The 17,336-nt window shown below is 44.9% G+C and overlaps 2 non-coding genes across 2 annotated transcripts; both read right to left on the bottom strand.

Moving 5' to 3' along the window:
- Positions 1-13,420: 13,420 nt before the first annotated feature.
- On the bottom strand, positions 13,421-13,492 carry Trnai-aau (transfer RNA isoleucine (anticodon AAU)). The gene has a single exon. It is a non-coding gene; the product is annotated as a tRNA-Ile (tRNA).
- Positions 13,493-14,966: 1,474 nt separating this feature from the next.
- On the bottom strand, positions 14,967-15,038 carry Trnai-aau (transfer RNA isoleucine (anticodon AAU)). Its single transcript has one exon. It is a non-coding gene; the product is annotated as a tRNA-Ile (tRNA).
- Positions 15,039-17,336: the final 2,298 nt, after the last annotated feature.

The following is a 17,336-nucleotide window of genomic DNA, read 5'->3' as shown; positions in this document are numbered from 1 at the left end:
GGTTTCGTACTGCTCAATTGCTACATTAAAACGTTATGTTTCTTTTTCAGAACTGGAAAAACACAAGCGTGACAGCATTCGAACCTGTAATCTTCAGATCCGAAGTCCGACGCCTTATCCTTTCGGCCACACGGTCACTGACGACCAACATTTACATGTATACGACTCATCTCGAAACGCTCACACCCCTGAGGATTTGTGTTTTCGTTCTACACAGCCGCTGCCCCTTGCTCTTTCCCACCCATTCGTTACATTCAACCTCTGACGAGACCGACCAAATATAGACTGTGAAACAAGACCACACACTTTGTGAATTCGGAATCGAAGGCAGGGCGTCCCTCGCCGCATTTGCTACGGTTGCCATTTGCTACTTCTGCAGAAGCGGCGGCGACGACGACGACGACGACGACGACGACGACGACGACGAATATCGCGAGAGGCTCTGAGATATGTGAGAAATACATCTATAAAATGTAATTCAGACTGCCTCGTCCCACCTTATGCTGTACCTCTTTGGCAAATGCTTTATCTGCGCCATTCGCCTTAATCGCATCTGAGAGTGATTCTTAAAAAAACGCCTGTCGCTAATTGTTCGTCATCACAGGTACTGTTTGCTATACGGCCACGACGCGCAACTGATTTCCAAAATTCATCTTTCTCCTGTGAGGATGGAACTTACGACCCCTGGTTTATTAGACCAGTGCTCTACCACTGAGCTAAAGACGCGCGGCCTAGCGGTACTCTTGGCTACTTCGTCCTTACGGTCGTCTGCATCATCAGACTTTAGCTGACAACACTTCATATTACCGGCTAATATTTGCAGCTATGGCGACAAATTACTGCTTGACTACACATCTGACACGTAACCGATGTGCTCTCCAAACAACAACACTTGCATTTCAGAACATGTCTTTCACACATGTCTACAAAATCACCTTCACCTTCAAATACAGCTTCCTTGCGACTGACAGAGACGTAGGCAAAGTTTAAAGTTGCTATTTCCATTAAATCTCGTTAATCAGAAAAACGGTAATTTACACTTGCAGCGGAACAAAATTCCGTTCCGCCCAGCGTCTGGCTCGAACCCACGACCCTGGGATTAAGAGTCTGACGCTCTACCGACTGAGCTAGCCGGCTACCTCGGTGAATACCTGCCGGGTAGCACGTCACACAGTACTCGTTTGGGTTGGGTGGTCCCATACAGAATCTCTCCATGATGCCTAATGTTTTCCTAACGTCACACTCGTCACGTACTTCACTTTTATGTCATAATCATTTGTGAGAGGTAAAGAAATTGCATGACAACATGCAGAGCTAGTGGCGTCAAAATTAACGCAACCGCAAAAGAGAACTGTATCTAACAGCAAGATGGAGTACTGACCCCGAAATTGTTCAATATTATAAAAACTATTGTGCGGTACTAAGAAAAGTTATTAAAAAGTCCAGAAGCATGTGTATCATGTCTGAGATCAGTAACTCTGATAATAAAATTAAAGCAATTTGGAATATTATTGAAAGGGAAACAGGGCAACCAAGAGCACAGGAAGACTTTAGTGCAATAAAAATGAATGACAAGTGCACTAACAAACAATCAGAAATTGAAAATATTTTGAATAATCATTTTTTAAATGTTGTGGAGAAAATAGGATCTAGATCTTCACTAGAAGAGGCAAGGCTATTAATAGAAGAGGCCATACCTGCACAGTTTGAAACAGCTGTAATTCCACCAACCTCTCCCTCTGAAATCAGTAAAATAATAAACTCACTGAAAAGTAAAAGCTCTTACGGAATTGATGGCATTTCCAGCAAAGTACTTAAAGCTTGTTCCCCACAGATAAGTAGAATTCTCAGCCACGTATGTAATAGCTCTTTGGAGCAGGGTGTTTTCCCTGATAGACTGAAATATGCCATTGTAAAACCATTGCATAAAAAGGGGGATATGTCGGATGTCAACAACTACCGCCCAATCTCTCTTCTGACAGCTCTATCAAAAATTTTTGAGAAAGTAATGTATTCAAGAGTAGCCTCCCATATTTGTAAAAATAAAGTACTAACAAAATGTCAGTTTGGTTTTCAGAAAGGCTTTTCAACAGAAAATGCTATATATGCTTTCACTGATCAAATATTAAATGCTCTGAATAACCGGACATCACCCATTGGTATTTTTTGTGATCTCTCAAAGGCCTTTGATTGTGTAAATCATGGAATTCTTCTAGATAAGCTAAATCATTATGGTTTGAGTGGGGCAGTGCACAAATGGTTTAATTCATACTTAACTGGAAGAATGCAGAAAGTTGAAATAAGTGGTTCGTGTAATGTTAAAACAGCTGATTCCTCAAACTGGGGTGCTATCAAGCACGGGGTCCCACAGGGTTCGGTCTTAGGTCCTTTACTGTTCTTGATATACATTAATGACTTACCATTCCACATTGATGAAGATGCAAAGTTAGTTCTTTTTGCTGATGATACAAGTATAGTAATAACATCCAAAAACCAAGAACTAAGTGATGTAATTGTAAATGATGTTTTTCACAAAATTATTAAGTGGTTCTCAGCAAACGGACTCTCTTTAAATTTTGATAAAACACAGTATATACAGTTCCGTACAGTAAATGGCAAAACTCCAGTAATAAATATAGAATTTGAACAGAAGTCTGTAGCTAAGGTAGAATTTTCAAAATTTTTAGGTGTGTCCATTGATGAGAGGTTAAACTGGAAGCAACACATTGATGGTCTGCTGAAACGTCTGAGTTCAGCTACGTATGCTATTAGGGTTATTGCAAATTTTGGTGATAAGAATCTCAGTAAATTAGCTTACTATGCCTACTTTCATTCACTGCTTTCGTATGGCATCATATTCTGGGGTAATTCATCGTTGAGTAGAAAAGTATTCATTGCACAAAAACGTGTAATCAGAATAATTGCTGGAGCCCACCCACGGTCATCCTGCAGACATCTATTTAAGGATCTAGGGATCCTCACAGTAACCTCACAGTATATATATTCCCTTATGAAATTTGTTGATAATAATCCAACCCAATTCAAAAGTAATAGCAGTGTGCATACCTATAACACCAGGAGAAAGGATGATCTTCACTATGCAGGGTTAAATCTGAGTTTGGCACAGAAAGGGGTAAATTATGCGCCCACAAAAGTCTTTGGGCACCTACCAAACAGCATCAAAAGCCTGACAGATAGCCAACTAACATTTAAAAATAAATTAAAAGAATTTCTAGATGACAACTCCTTCTACTCATTGGCTGAATTTTTAGATATAAAGTAAGTAAAAAAAAAAAAAAAAAAAAAAAAAAAAAAAAAACTTAATCATTAGTGTCATGCAATATTTTGTGTAATGTAATTTCTTGTACAGACATCTTTTATTAACCTGACACGTTCCACATCATTACGAAGTGTCGTATTCATGATCTATGGAACAAGTATTAATCTAATCTAATCTAATCTAATCATACTTTATGTGACTCAAAAGCCGAACGAGTTACTTTCCGACGTTGTTTTAGATGTGCAAGTGATAGTCAAAACTCGCTGTGTCGGCACTCTGCCGACCATTTCGCTAGTTAACACCGGTCTTGTTGTGTGTGTTTCAAGCTCAAGAGCATCTCCAAGCAAAAAATGGTCAACAGCAACATTCAGACGGTTTCGTACTGCTCAATTGCTACATTAAAACGTTATGTTTCTTTTTCAGAACTGGAAAAACACAAGCGTGACAGCATTCGAACCTGTAATCTTCAGATCCGAAGTCCGACGCCTTATCCATTAGGCCACACGGTCACTGACGACCAACATTTACATGTATACCACTCATCTCGAAACGCTCACACCCCTGAGGATTTGTGTTTTCGTTCTACACAGCCGCTGCCCCTTGCTCTTTCCCACCCATTCGTTACATTCAACCTCTGACGAGACCGACCAAATATAGACTGTCAAACAAGACCACACACTTTGTGCATTCGGAATCGAAGGCAGGGCGTCCCTCGCCGCATTTGCTACGATTGCCATTTGCTACTTCTGCAGAAGCGGCGGCGACGACGACGACGACGACGACGACGACGACGAATATCGCGAGAGGCTCTGAGATATGTGAGAAATACATCTATAAAATGTAATTCAGACTGCCTCGTCCCACCTTATGCTGTACCGCTTTGGCAAATGCTTTATCTGCGCCATTCGCCTTAATCGCATCTGAGAGTGATTCTTAAAAAAACGCCTGTCGCTAATTGTTCGTCATCACAGGTACTGTTTGCTATACGGCCACGACGCGCAACTGATTTCCAAAATTCATCTTTCTCCTGTGAGGATGGAACTTACGACCCCTGGTTTATTAGACCAGTGCTCTACCACTGAGCTAAAGAGGCGGGGCCTAGCGGTACTCTTGGGTACTTCGTCCTTACGGTCGTCTGCATCATCAGACTTTAGCTGACAACACTTCATATTACCGGCTAATATTTGCAGCTATGGCGACAAATTACTGCTTGACTACACATCTGACATGTAACCGATGTGCTCTCCAAACAACAACACTTGCATTTCAGAACATGTCTTTCACACATGTCTACAAAATCACCTTCACCTTCAAATACAGCTTCCTTGCGACTGACAGAGACGTAGGCAAAGTTTAAAGTTGCTATTTCCATTAAATCTCGTTAATCAGAAAAACGGTAATTTACACTTGCAGCGGAACAAAATTCCGTTCCGCCCAGCGTCTGGCTCGAACCCACGACCCTGGGATTAAGAGTCTGACGCTCTACCGACTGAGCTAGCCGGCTACCTCGGTGAATACCTGCCGGGTAGCACGTCACGCAGTACTCGTTTGGGTTGGGTGGTCCCATACAGAATCTCTCCATGATGCCTAATGTTTTCCTAACGTCACACTCGTCACGTACTTCACTTTTATGTCATAATCATTTCTGAGAGGTAAAGAAATTGCATGACAACATGCAGAGCTAGTGGCGTCAAAATTAACGCACATACTTTATGTGACTCAAAAGCCGAACGAGTTACTTTCCGACGTTGTTTTAGATGTGCAAGTGATAGTCAAAACTCGCTGTGTCGGCACTCTGCCGACCATTTCGCTAGTTAACACCGGTCTTGTTGTGTGTGTTTCAAGCTCAAGAGCATCTCCAAGCAAAAAATGGTCAACAGCAACATTCAGACGGTTTCGTACTGCTCAATTGCTACATTAAAACGTTATGTTTCTTTTTCAGAACTGGAAAAACACAAGCGTGACAGCATTCGAACCTGTAATCTTCAGATCCGAAGTCCGACGCCTTATCCATTAGGCCACACGGTCACTGACGACCAACATTTACATGTATACGACTCATCTCGAAACGCTCACACCCCTGAGGATTTGTGTTTTCGTTCTACACAGCCGCTGCCCCTTGCTCTTTCCCACCCATTCGTTACATTCAACCTCTGACGAGACCGACCAAATATAGACTGAGAAACAAGACCACACACTTTGTGCATTCGGAATCGAAGGCAGGGCGACCCTCGCCGCATTTGCTACGATTGCCATTTGCTACTTCTGCAGAAACGGCGGCGGCGGCGACGACGACGACGACGACGACGACGAATATCGCGAGAGGCTCTGAGATATGTGAGAAATACATCTATAAAATGTAATTCAGACTGCCTCGTCCCACCTTATGCTGTACCGCTTTGGCAAATGCTTTATCTGCGCCATTCGCCTTAATCGCATCTGAGAGTGATTCTTAAAAAAACGCCTGTCGCTAATTGTTCGTCATCACAGGTACTGTTTGCTATACGGCCACGATGCGCAACTGATTTCCAAAATTCATCTTTCTCCTGTGAGGATGGAACTTACGACCCCTGGTTTATTAGACCAGTGCTCTACCACTGAGCTAAAGAGGCGCGGCCTAGCGGTACTCTTAGGTACTTCGTCCTTACGGTCGTCTGCATCATCAGACTTTAGCTGACAACACTTCATATTACCGGCTAATATTTGCAGCTATGGCGACAAATTACTGCTTGGCTACACATCTGACACGTAACCGATGTGCTCTCCAAACAACAACACTTGCATTTCAGAACATATCTTTCACACATGTCTACAAAATCACCTTCACCTTCAAATACAGATTCCTTGCGACTGACAGAGACGTAGGCAAAGTTTAAAGTTGCTATTTCCATTAAATCTCGTTAATCAGAAAAACGGTAATTTACACCTGCAGCGGAAGAAAATTCCGTTCCGCCCAGCGTCTGGCTCGAACCCACGACCCTGGGATTAAGAGTCTGACGCTCTACCGACTGAGCTAGCCGGCTACCTCGGTAAATACCTGCCGGGTAGCACGTCACACAGTACTCGTTTGTGTTGGGTGGTCCCATACAGAATCTCTCCATGATGCCTAATGTTTTCCTAACGTCACACTCGTCACGTACTTCACTTTTATGTCATAATCATTTCTGAGAGGTAAAGAAATTGCATGAGAACATGCAGAGCTAGTGGCGTCAAAATTAACGCACATACTTTATGTGACTCAAAAGCCGAACGAGTTACTTTCCGACGTTGTTTTAGATGTGCAAGTGATAGTCAAAACTCGCTGTGTCGGCACTCTGCCGACCATTTCGCTAGTTAACACCGGTCTTGTTGTGTGTGTTTCAAGCTCAAGAGCATCTCCAAGCAAAAAATGGTCAACAGCAACATTCAGACGGTTTCGTACTGCTCAATTGCTACATTAAAACGTTATGTTTCTTTTTCAGAACTGGAAAAACACAAGCGTGACAGCATTCGAACCTGTAATCTTCAGATCCGAAGTCCGACGCCTTATCCATTAGGCCACACGGTCACTGACGACCAACATTTACATGTATACGACTCATCTCGAAACGCTCACACCCCTGAGGATTTGTGTTTTCGTTCTACACAGCCGCTGCCCCTTGCTCTTTCCCACCCATTCGTTACATTCAACCTCTGACGTGACCGACCAAATATAGACTGAGAAACAAGACCACACACTTTGTGCATTCGGAATCGAAGGCAGGGCGACCCTCGCCGCATTTGCTACGATTGCCATTTGCTACTTCTGCAGAAACGGCGGCGGCGGCGACGACGACGACGACGACGACGACGAATATCGCGAGAGGCTCTGAGATATGTGAGAAATACATCTATAAAATGTAATTCAGACTGCCTCGTCCCACCTTAAGCTGTACCGCTTTGGCAAATGCTTTATCTGCGCCATTCGCCTTAATCGCATCTGAGAGTGATTCTTAAAAAAACGCCTGTCGCTAATTGTTCGTCATCACAGGTACTGTTTGCTATACGGCCACGACGCGCAACTGATTTCCAAAATTCAACTTTCTCCTGTGAGGATGGAACTTACGACCCCTGGTTTATTAGACCAGTGCTCTACCACTGAGCTAAATAGGCGCGGCCTAGCGGTACTCTTGGGTACTTCGTCCTTACGGTCGTCTGCATCATCAGACTTTAGCTGACAACACTTCATATTACCGGCTAATATTTGCAGCTATGGCGACAAATTACTGCTTGGCTACACATCTGACACGTAACCGATGTGCTCTCCAAACAACAACACTTGCATTTCAGAACATATCTTTCACACATGTCTACAAAATCACCTTCACCTTCAAATACAGATTCCTTGCGACTGACAGAGACGTAGGCAAAGTTTAAAGTTGCTATTTCCATTAAATCTCGTTAATCAGAAAAACGGTAATTTACACCTGCAGCGGAAGAAAATTCCGTTCCGCCCAGCGTCTGGCTCGAACCCACGACCCTGGGATTAAGAGTCTGACGCTCTACCGACTGAGCTAGCCGGCTACCTCGGTAAATACCTGCCGGGTAGCACGTCACACAGTACTCGTTTGTGTTGGGTGGTCCCATACAGAATCTCTCCATGATGCCTAATGTTTTCCTAACGTCACACTCGTCACGTACTTCACTTTTATGTCATAATCATTTCTGAGAGGTAAAGAAATTGCATGACAACATGCAGAGCTAGTGGCGTCAAAATTAACGCACATACTTTATGTGACTCAAAAGCCGAACGAGTTACTTTCCGACGTTGTTTTAGATGTGCAAGTGATAGTCAAAACTCGCTGTGTCGGCACTCTGCCGACCATTTCGCTAGTTAACACCGGTCTTGTTGTGTGTGTTTCAAGCTCAAGAGCATCTCCAAGCAATAAATGGTCAACAGCAACATTCAGACGGTTTCGTACTGCTCAATTGCTACATTAAAACGTTATGTTTCTTTTTCAGAACTGGAAAAACACAAGCGTGACAGCATTCGAACCTGTAATCTTCAGATCCGAAGTCCGACGCCTTATCCATTAGGCCACACGGTCACTGACGACCAACATTTACATGTATACGACTCATCTCGAAACGCTCACACCCCTGAGGATTTGTGTTTTCGTTCTACACAGCCGCTGCCCCTTGCTCTTTCCCACCCATTCGTTACATTCAACCTCTGACGTGACCGACCAAATATAGACTGAGAAACAAGACCACACACTTTGTGCATTCGGAATCGAAGGCAGGGCGACCCTCGCCGCATTTGCTACGATTGCCATTTGCTACTTCTGCAGAAACGGCGGCGGCGGCGACGACGACGACGACGACGACGACGACGACGAATATCGCGAGAGGCTCTGAGATATGTGAGAAATACATCTATAAAATGTAATTCAGACTGCCTCGTCCCACCTTAAGCTGTACCGCTTTGGCAAATGCTTTATCTGCGCCATTCGCCTTAATCGCATCTGAGAGTGATTCTTAAAAAAACGCCTGTCGCTAATTGTTCGTCATCACAGGTACTGTTTGCTATACGGCCACGACGCGCAACTGATTTCCAAAATTCAACTTTCTCCTGTGAGGATGGAACTTACGACCCCTGGTTTATTAGACCAGTGCTCTACCACTGAGCTAAATAGGCGCGGCCTAGCGGTACTCTTGGGTACTTCGTCCTTACGGTCGTCTGCATCATCAGACTTTAGCTGACAACACTTCATATTACCGGCTAATATTTGCAGCTATGGCGACAAATTACTGCTTGGCTACACATCTGACACGTAACCGATGTGCTCTCCAAACAACAACACTTGCATTTCAGAACATATCTTTCACACATGTCTACAAAATCACCTTCACCTTCAAATACAGATTCCTTGCGACTGACAGAGACGTAGGCAAAGTTATAGTTGCTATTTCCATTAAATCTCGTTAATCAGAAAAACGGTAATTTACACCTGCAGCGGAAGAAAATTCCGTTCCGCCCAGCGTCTGGCTCGAACCCACGACCCTGGGATTAAGAGTCTGACGCTCTACCGACTGAGCTAGCCGGCTACCTCGGTGAATACCTGCCGGGTAGCACGTCACACAGTACTCGTTTGTGTTGGGTGGTCCCATACAGAATCTCTCCATGATGCCTAATGTTTTCCTAACGTCACACACGTCACGTACTTCACTTTTATGTCATAATCATTTCTGAGAGGTAAAGAAATTGCATGACAACATGCAGAGCTAGTGGCGTCAAAATTAACGCACATACTTTATGTGACTCAAAAGCCGAACGAGTTACTTTCCGACGTTGTTTTAGATGTGCAAGTGATAGTCAAAACTCGCTGTGTCGGCACTCTGCCGACCATTTCGCTAGTTAACACCGGTCTTGTTGTGTGTGTTTCAAGCTCAAGAGCATCTCCAAGCAAAAAATGGTCAACAGCAACATTCAGACGGTTTCGTACTGCTCAATTGCTACATTAAAACGTTATGTTTCTTTTTCAGAACTGGAAAAACACAAGCGTGACAGCATTCGAACCTGTAATCTTCAGATCCGAAGTCCGACGCCTTATCCATTAGGCCACACGGTCACTGACGACCAACATTTACATGTATACGACTCATCTCGAAACGCTCACACCCCTGAGGATTTGTGTTTTCGTTCTACACAGCCGCTGCCCCTTGCTCTTTCCCACCCATTCGTTACATTCAACCTCTGACGAGACCGACCAAATATAGACTGTGAAACAAGACCACACACTTTGTGCATTCGGAATCGAAGGCAGGGCGTCCCTCGCCGCATTTGCTACGATTGCCATTTGCTACTTCTGCAGAAGCGGCGGCGACGACGACGACGACGACGACGACGACGACGAATATCGCGAGAGGCTCTGAGATATGTGAGAAATACATCTATAAAATGTAATTCAGACTGCCTCGTCCCACCTTATGCTGTACCGCTTTGGCAAATGCTTTATCTGCGCCATTCGCCTTAATCGCATCTGAGAGTGATTCTTAAAAAAACGCCTGTCGCTAATTGTTCGTCATCACAGGTACTGTTTGCTATACGGCCACGACGCGCAACTGATTTCCAAAATTCATCTTTCACCTGTGAGGATGGAACTTACGACCCCTGGTTTATTAGACCAGTGCTCTACCACTGAGCTAAAGAGGCGCGGCCTAGCGGTACTCTTGGGTACTTCGTCCTTACGGTCGTCTGCATCATCAGACTTTAGCTGACAACACTTCATATTACCGGCTAATATTTGCAGCTATGGCGACAAATTACTGCTTGACTACACATCTGACATGTAACCGATGTGCTCTCCAAACAACAACACTTGCATTTCAGAACATGTCTTTCACACATGTCTACAAAATCACCTTCACCTTCAAATACAGCTTCCTTGCGACTGACAGAGACGTAGGCAAAGTTTAAAGTTGCTATTTCCATTAAATCTCGTTAATCAGAAAAACGGTAATTTACACTTGCAGCGGAACAAAATTCCATTCCGCCCAGCGTCTGGCTAGAACCCACGACCCTGGGATTAAGAGTCTGACGCTCTACCGACTGAGCTAGCCGGCTACCTCGGTGAATACCTGCCGGGTAGCACGTCACACAGTACTCGTTTGGGTTGGGTGGTCCCATACAGAATCTCTCCATGATGCCTAATGTTTTCCTAACGTCACACTCGTCACGTACTTCACTTTTATGTCATAATCATTTCTGAGAGGTAAAGAAATTGCATGACAACATGCAGAGCTAGTGGCGTCAAAATTAACGCACATACTTTATGTGACTCAAAAGCCGAACGAGTTACTTTCCGACGTTGTTTTAGATGTGCAAGTGATAGTCAAAACTCGCTGTGTCGGCACTCTGCCGACCATTTCGCTAGTTAACACCGGTCTTGTTGTGTGTGTTTCAAGGTCAAGAGCATCTCCAAGCAAAAAATGGTCAACAGCAACATTCAGACGGTTTCGTACTGCTCAATTGCTACATTAAAACGTTATGTTTCTTTTTCAGAACTGGAAAAACACAAGCGTGACAGCATTCGAACCTGTAATCTTCAGATCCGAGGTCCGACGCCTTATCCATTAGGCCACACGGTCACTGACGACCAACATTTACATGTATACGACTCATCTCGAAACGCTCACACCCCTGAGGATTTGTGTTTTCGTTCTACACAGCCGCTGCCCCTTGCTCTTTCCCACCCATTCGTTACATTCAACCTCTGACGAGACCGACCAAATATAGACTGAGAAACAAGACCACACACTTTGTGCATTCGGAATCGAAGGCAGGGCGACCCTCGCCGCATTTGCTACGATTGCCATTTGCTACTTCTGCAGAAACGGCGGCGGCGGCGACGACGACGACGACGACGACGAATATCGCGAGAGGCTCTGAGATATGTGAGAAATACATCTATAAAATGTAATTCAGACTGCCTCGTCCCACCTTATGCTGTACCGCTTTGGCAAATGCTTTATCTGCGCCATTCGCCTTAATCGCATCTGAGAGTGATTCTTAAAAAAACGCCTGTCGCTAATTGTTCGTCATCACAGGTACTGTTTGCTATACGGCCACGACGCGCAACTGATTTCCAAAATTCATCTTTTTCCTGTGAGGATGGAACTTACGACCCCTGGTTTATTAGACCAGTGCTCTACCACTGAGCTAAAGAGGCGCGGCCTAGCGGTACTCTTGGGTACTTCGTCCTTACGGTCGTCTGCATCATCAGACTTTAGCTGACAACACTTCATATTACCGGCTAATATTTGCAGCTATGGCGACAAATTACTGCTTGGCTACACATCTGACACGTAACCGATGAGCTCTCCAAACAACAACACTTGCATTTCAGAACATATCTTTCACACATGTCTACAAAATCACCTTCACCTTCAAATACAGATTCCTTGCGACTGACAGAGACGTAGGCAAAGTTTAAAGTTGCTATTTCCATTAAATCTCGTCAATCAGAAAAACGGTAATTTACACCTGCAGCGGAACAAAATTCCGTTCCGCCCAGCGTCTGGCTCGAACCCACGACCCTGGGATTAAGAGTCTGACGCTCTACCGACTGAGCTAGCCGGCTACCTCGGTGAATACCTGCCGGGTAGCACGTCACACAGTACTCGTTTGTGTTGGGTGGTCCCATACAGAATCTCTCCATGATGCCTAATGTTTTCCTAACGTCACACTCGTCACGTACTTCACTTTTATGTCATAATCATTTCTGAGAGGTAAAGAAATTGCATGACAACATGCAGAGCTAGTGGCGTCAAAATTAACGCACATACTTTATGTGACTCAAAAGCCGAACGAGTTACTTTCCGACGTTGTTTTAGTTGTGCAAGTGATAGTCAAAACTCGCTGTGTCGGCACTCTGCCGACCATTTCGCTAGTTAACACCGGTCTTGTTGTGTGTGTTTCAAGCTCAAGAGCATCTCCAAGTAAAAAATGGTCAACAGCAACATTCAGACGGTTTCGTACTGCTCAATTGCTACATTAAAACGTTATGTTTCTTTTTCAGAACTGGAAAAACACAAGCGTGACAGCATTCGAACCTGTAATCTTCAGATCCGAAGTCCGACGCCTTATCCATTAGGCCACACGGTCACTGACGACCAACATTTACATGTATACGACTCATCTCGAAACGCTCACACCCCTGAGGATTTGTGTTTTCGTTCTACACAGCCGCTGCCCCTTGCTCTTTCCCACCCATTCGTTACATTCAACCTCTGACGAGACCGACCAAATATAGACTGTGAAACAAGACCACACACTTTGTGCATTCGGAATCGAAGGCAGGGCGTCCCTCGCCGCATTTGCTACGATTGCCATTTGCTACTTCTGCAGAAGCGGCGGCGGCGGCGACGACGACGACGACGACGACGACGACGAATATCGCGAGAGGCTCTGAGATATGTGAGAAATACATCTATAAAATGTAATTCAGACTGCCTCGTCCCACCTTATGCTGTACCGCTTTGGCAAATGCTTTATCTGCGCCATTCGCCTTAATCGCATCTGAGAGTGATTCTTAAAAAAACGCCTGTCGCTAATTGTTCGTCATCACAGGTACTGTTTGCTATACGGCCACGACGCGCAACTGATTTCCAAAATTCATCTTTCTCCTGTGAGGATTGAACTTACGACCGCTGGTTTATTAGACCAGTGCTCTACCACTGAGCTAAAGAGGCGCGGCCTAGCGGTACTCTTGGGTACTTCGTCCTTACGGTCGTCTGCATCATCAGACTTTAGCTGACAACACTTCATATTACCGGCTAATATTTGCAGCTATGGCGACAAATTACTGCTTGACTACACATCTGACACGTAACCGATGTGCTCTCCAAACAACAACACTTGCATTTCAGAACATGTCTTTCACACATGTCTACAAAATCACCTTCACCTTCAAATACAGCTTCCTTGCGACTGACAGAGACGTAGGCAAAGTTTAAAGTTGCTATTTCCATTAAATCTCGTTAATCAGAAAAACGGTAATTTACACCTGCAGCGGAAGAAAATTCCGTTCCGCCCAGCGTCTGGCTCGAACCCACGACCCTGGGATTAAGAGTCTGACGCTCTACCGACTGAGCTAGCCGGCTACCTCGGTGAATACCTGCCGGGTAGCACGTCACACAGTACTCGTTTGTGTTGGGTGGTCCCATACAGAATCTCTCCATGATGCCTAATGTTTTCCTAACGTCACACTCGTCACGTACTTCACTTTTATGTCATAATCATTTCTGAGAGGTAAAGAAATTGCATGACAACATGCAGAGCTAGTGGCGTCAAAATTAACGCACATACTTTATGTGACTCAAAAGCCGAACGAGTTACTTTCCGACGTTGTTTTAGATGTGCAAGTGATAGTCAAAACTCGCTGTGTCGGCACTCTGCCGACCATTTCGCTAGTTAACACCGGTCTTGTTGTGTGTGTTTCAAGCTCAAGAGCATCTCCAAGCAAAAAATGGTCAACAGCAACATTCAGACGGTTTCGTACTGCTCAATTGCTACATTAAAACGTTATGTTTCTTTTTCAGAACTGGAAAAACACAAGCGTGACAGCATTCGAACCTGTAATCTTCAGATCCGAAGTCCGACGCCTTATCCATTAGGCCACACGGTCACTGACGACCAACATTTACATGTATACGACTCATCTCGAAACGCTCACACCCCTGAGGATTTGTGTTTTCGTTCTACACAGCCGCTGCGCCTTGCTCTTTCCCACCCATTCGTTACATTCAACCTCTGACGAGACCGACCAAATATAGACTGTGAAACAAGACCACACACTTTGTGCATTCGGAATCGAAGGCAGGGCGTCCCTCGCCGCATTTGCTACGATTGCCATTTGCTACTTCTGCAGAAGCGGCGGCGGCGGCGGCGGCGGCGACGACGACGACGACGACGACGACGACGACGACGACGACGACGAATATCGCGAGAGGCTCTGAGATATGTGAGAAATACATCTATAAAATGTAATTCAGACTGCCTCGTCCCACCTTATGCTGTACCGCTTTGGCAAATGCTTTATCTGCGCCATTCGCCTTAATCGCATCTGAGAGTGATTCTTAAAAAAACGCCTGTCGCTAATTGTTCGTCATCACAGGTACTGTTTGCTATACGGCCACGACGCGCAACTGATTTCCAAAATTCATCTTTCTCCTGTGAGGATTGAACTTACGACCGCTGGTTTATTAGACCAGTGCTCTACCACTGAGCTAAAGAGGCGCGGCCTAGCGGTACTCTTGGGTACTTCGTCCTTACGGTCGTCTGCATCATCAGACTTTAGCTGACAACACTTCATATTACCGGCTAATATTTGCAGCTATGGCGACAAATTACTGCTTGACTACACATCTGACACGTAACCGATGTGCTCTCCAAACAACAACACTTGCATTTCAGAACATGTCTTTCACACATGTCTACGAAATCACCTTCACCTTCAAATACAGCTTCCTTGCGACTGACAGAGACGTAGGCAAAGTTTAAAGTTGCTATTTCCATTAAATCTCGTTAATCAGAAAAACGGTAATTTACACCTGCAGCGGAACAAAATTCCGTTCCGCCCAGCGTCTGGCTCGAACCCACGACCCTGGGATTAAGAGTCTGACGCTCTACCGACTGAGCTAGCCGGCTACCTCGGTGAATACCTGCCGGGTAGCACGTCACACAGTACTCGTTTGTGTTGGGTGGTCCCATACAGAATCTCTCCATGATGCCTAATGTTTTCCTAACGTCACACTCGTCACGTACTTCACTTTTATGTCATAATCATTTCTGAGAGGTAAAGAAATTGCATGACAACATGCAGAGCTAGTGGCGTCAAAATTAACGCACATACTTTATGTGACTCAAAAGCCGAACGAGTTACTTTCCGACGTTGTTTTAGATGTGCAAGTGATAGTCAAAACTCGCTGTGTCGGCACTCTGCCGACCATTTCGCTAGTTAACACCGGTCTTGTTGTGTGTGTTTCAAGCTCAAGAGCATCTCCAAGCAAAAAATGGTCAACAGCAACATTCAGACGGTTTCGTACTGCTCAATTGCTACATTAAAACGTTATGTTTCTTTTTCAGAACTGGAAAAACACAAGCGTGACAGCATTCGAACCTGTAATCTTCAGATCCGAAGTCCGACGCCTTATCCATTAGGCCACACGGTCACTGACGACCAACATTTACATGTATACGACTCATCTCGAAACGCTCACACCCCTGAGGATTTGTGTTTTCGTTCTACACAGCCGCTGCCCCTTGCTCTTTCCCACCCATTCGTTACATTCAACCTCTGACGAGACCGACCAAATATAGACTGAGAAACAAGACCACACACTTTGTGCATTCGGAATCGAAGGCAGGGCGACCCTCGCCGCATTTGCTACGATTGCCATTTGCTACTTCTGCAGAAACGGCGGCGGCGGCGACGACGACGACGACGACGACGAATATCGCGAGAGGCTCTGAGATATGTGAGAAATACATCTATAAAATGTAATTCAGACTGCCTCGTCCCACCTTATGCTGTACCGCTTTGGCAAATGCTTTATCTGCGCCATTCGCCTTAATCGCATCTGAGAGTGATTCTTAAAAAAACGCCTGTCGCTAATTGTTCGTCATCACAGGTACTGTTTGCTATACGGCCACGACGCGCAACTTATTTCCAAAATTCATCTTTTTCCTGTGAGGATGGAACTTACGACCCCTGGTTTATTAGACCAGTGCTCTACCACTGAGCTAAAGAGGCGCGGCCTAGCGGTACTCTTGGGTACTTCGTCCTTACGGTCGTCTGCATCATCAGACTTTAGCTGACAACACTTCATATTACCGGCTAATATTTGCAGCTATGGCGACAAATTACTGCTTGACTACACATCTGACACGTAACCGATGTGCTCTCCAAACAACAACACTTGCATTTCAGAACATATCTTTCACACATGTCTACAAAATCACCTTCACCTTCAAATACAGATTCCTTGCGACTGACAGAGACGTAGGCAAAGTTTAAAGTTGCTATTTCCATTAAATCTCGTCAATCAGAAAAACGGTAATTTACACCTGCAGCGGAACAAAATTCCGTTCCGCCCAGCGTCTGGCTCGAACCCACGACCCTGGGATTAAGAGTCTGACGCTCTACCGACTGAGCTAGCCGGCTACCTCGGTGAATACCTGCCGGGTAGCACGTCACACAGTACTCGTTTGTGTTGGGTGGTCCCATACAGAATCTCTCCATGATGCCTAATGTTTTCCTAACGTCACACTCGTCACGTACTTCACTTTTATGTCATAATCATTTCTGAGAGGTAAAGAAATTGCATGACAACATGCAGAGCTAGTGGCGTCAAAATTAACGCACATACTTTATGTGACTCAAAAGCCGAACGAGTTACTTTCCGACGTTGTTTTAGTTGTGCAAGTGATAGTCAAAACTCGCTGTGTCGGCACTCTGCCGACCATTTCGCTAGTTAACACCGGTCTTGTTGTGTGTGTTTCAAGCTCAAGAGCATCTCCAAGTAAAAAATGGTC

This window comes from Schistocerca gregaria, unplaced genomic scaffold, assembly GCF_023897955.1.
Source record: "Schistocerca gregaria isolate iqSchGreg1 unplaced genomic scaffold, iqSchGreg1.2 ptg000169l, whole genome shotgun sequence".
NCBI classification, from domain to species: Eukaryota; Metazoa; Arthropoda; class Insecta; order Orthoptera; family Acrididae; genus Schistocerca; species Schistocerca gregaria.
Note: the sequence above shows the minus strand (reverse complement) of the source record. Positions and strands in the feature narration are given on the sequence as shown.